Below are 2,617 nucleotides of genomic sequence, written 5' to 3' on the forward strand. Positions count from 1 at the left end.
CTATTTTTGTTACCAAGGGCTTTTTCATTCTTGAGAAGAGTCTTTGTAACAGCAAGCTAACTCACAATTGAATGAGAATGATATTATGCAACAATTATTTCATGAGTTATGCATTTAATCAAACACATATACCACCACCAACTTCCATTCATACTTATGCAACATTGGATATTTCACTTTTCAATTCAAACCAAACTCTTTTATTTAAGCATATGGGAAACAAAACAATTTTCAAGCTAAGTGATGGATAACAAGCATTATGTAGATTTAGCATTTTTAGCAAACAATTTCACTTGCAACTAGATAAACATTTTAGCAAGACATACAATGGTTTCCAAATTCAAAACATCACACAGCAGCAAGGATTAAGTTCAGATACAACCTTTGAAGTTGCAGCCCTTTGATTCTTCCTTCTGTTGTGTTCTCTTTGAGTTAAGATGCATAGTGTCTTCAATTGTTGACTCATGTCCTGCATAATCCTCAAAGTTGCTTGCCCTTAATTATATGGTTAGTATGCATAGTGTGGCTCCTGGATTTACTTTGGTGTGGGAACACCACATTTAATTGTTTGCCACTGCCTCAGATGCAACAAGTCAACCATATTTGAAACCATGTATCCTTGCTAAAGGTTAATGAAATTAAAGCTAGAAAACAATTCAACAATTGAATAATGTGGTTGATTGCTTGGAGCTAGAATCATGCAAGAGGTGAGAGTGTGTTTTTAAATGATATTTTTGGTGGAACACCAAACTTAGAAGTTTTCATTCTCCCTCAGATTGTTTTGGTGTGCAACACCAAACTTAGCTCCCTGCAATCCACACCAATTACTCAACATTTTTATTGGAAAAGCTATGAAAAGAAACTACCTCAGGTTGGGTTGCCTCCCAACAAGCGCTCTTTTATTGTCACTAGCTTGACATCTTCTATTTTGCTGATCATGGAGGTTGAAAATCACAGTGCCTTAGCTTATCTTTCTTCACTGTGAACTTCCTTCCGGTTTCCTCTTTGATGACCTCTATAAATTATTGTGGAAGGATCTTAGTCACAGTGTAGTGATCAGACAACTGTGGGGATACCTTCATGGTTTGAATATTGATCATCACTCGATCCCCTAGTGAAAACTTTCCAGTGGGGCTTTTCTGCTTGTCTTTAGTTCTATCCTCTGTCTCTCTTTGAAGGAATTCCCTATTGTGTTTTTCTTGGCTGGTACTTCCTTTTTCATTGTCCTCTATGATCCTTTTCCATCCTTCCTTCTTTGTAGCATCTTCGTTGTTGGTTGGTTTATCTTCAATGGGTTTGAGGAAAGTATTTGGTTTCTTCTCACCCATTTCTGCAAAGTGCTTCGCCAATTGAGCTATCTGCTCCTCAATTCTTTTGATTAACATTGTTTGGTTCCTTCTTGTTTCCTCTTGGTGTTTCATCATTCTCTCTATTAGGATTTCCAAGTTTGTGATTCTCTGAGAGTCTTGTGAGATTGGTTGGTTATGAGATGTTAAAGGTGGGAAGAGTGGGTGCGGTGGCGGCATGTAGTGGTTGTTATTGCTGTAATGGTGTTTGTGATGGTTTATGAAGTTCGGGTTGTTATAATGGAATTCCCTTGGTCTGCGATTTTGGTACTCACTCCTTCTCCAGTTGAGATGGGTTTGGGAGTGTCTGTGTTGTGAGGGTTGGCTTTGAATGGTATTAGTGGGTGTGTGATATTGGTTGTTTGTGATCATGAGGTTGCCTTGGTGAAAACTTCCTTGTTCTTGATGTTGAGACTCCCTCATTCTCAGATAGGAATGGGGTCTCCATGGTGGAAATTTGGTACTCACTGCAGCAGATGTCTCCATGTTTTGCTGTGGTTGAGGGTGCATTTGTCTGTTTAAGTCTTTGAACGCATTCACCCCTTCACTATTCATCACTTCTTTTTCTGAGATTGCATTATGTGGTTTCCCAAATGGATGTTGGTTGTTGACTCCTTTGTCATTGAAGTCTGTAATTCCTTGAGCATTTGTTGTTGCTTTGAGTAGGCCATCTGAGAAGTAATCCACTGCTTTTCTTGTTTCTGGGGTTAATCCTTCGTAAAAAGCTCGGAAGCCCACTTTGTCAGTTGCTTTCTTGTATCTTTCCCAAGCCTTGAAGAGTGGTTCTTCGTCCCCTTGTGTGAATAGATGTTCCTCCTCTTTCAGCTGGATGATCTGTCTGGATGGGGTGAATTTGGCCAGAAATTTGGTGACCAAATCATCCCAACTAGTGATACTTCCTTGAGGAAAAGTTTCAAACCATTGTGCAGCTTCACCCTTTAATGAGAAAGGGAATAACAGGATCTTGTAAGTGTCCTGATCTGAACCATCGGTTTTGACCGCATTACAAGTTCTCAGGAAAGTAGATATATGCTGTTGAGGATCCTCCGATGGATTTCCATCATAAGAACAATTGTTCTTGATGAGTGTAATGAGTGGTGGCTTCATGTCATGATACTCCTTGTTTGTAGAAACTTGATTTCCTGTGGCATGCGATCAAACAGGAGGAATAAACGGTAGCACACTTGAGGATTAAATGAAGTTAGTTAAAATAAACTGTTAGCGAATTGATAGAGGCAATTTCTCAAACAGTTAGTATGTTAGTAAAAAAA

The sequence above is a fragment of the Arachis duranensis genome, chromosome 5 (assembly GCF_000817695.3).
Source record: "Arachis duranensis cultivar V14167 chromosome 5, aradu.V14167.gnm2.J7QH, whole genome shotgun sequence".
Taxonomy (NCBI): domain Eukaryota; kingdom Viridiplantae; phylum Streptophyta; class Magnoliopsida; order Fabales; family Fabaceae; genus Arachis; species Arachis duranensis.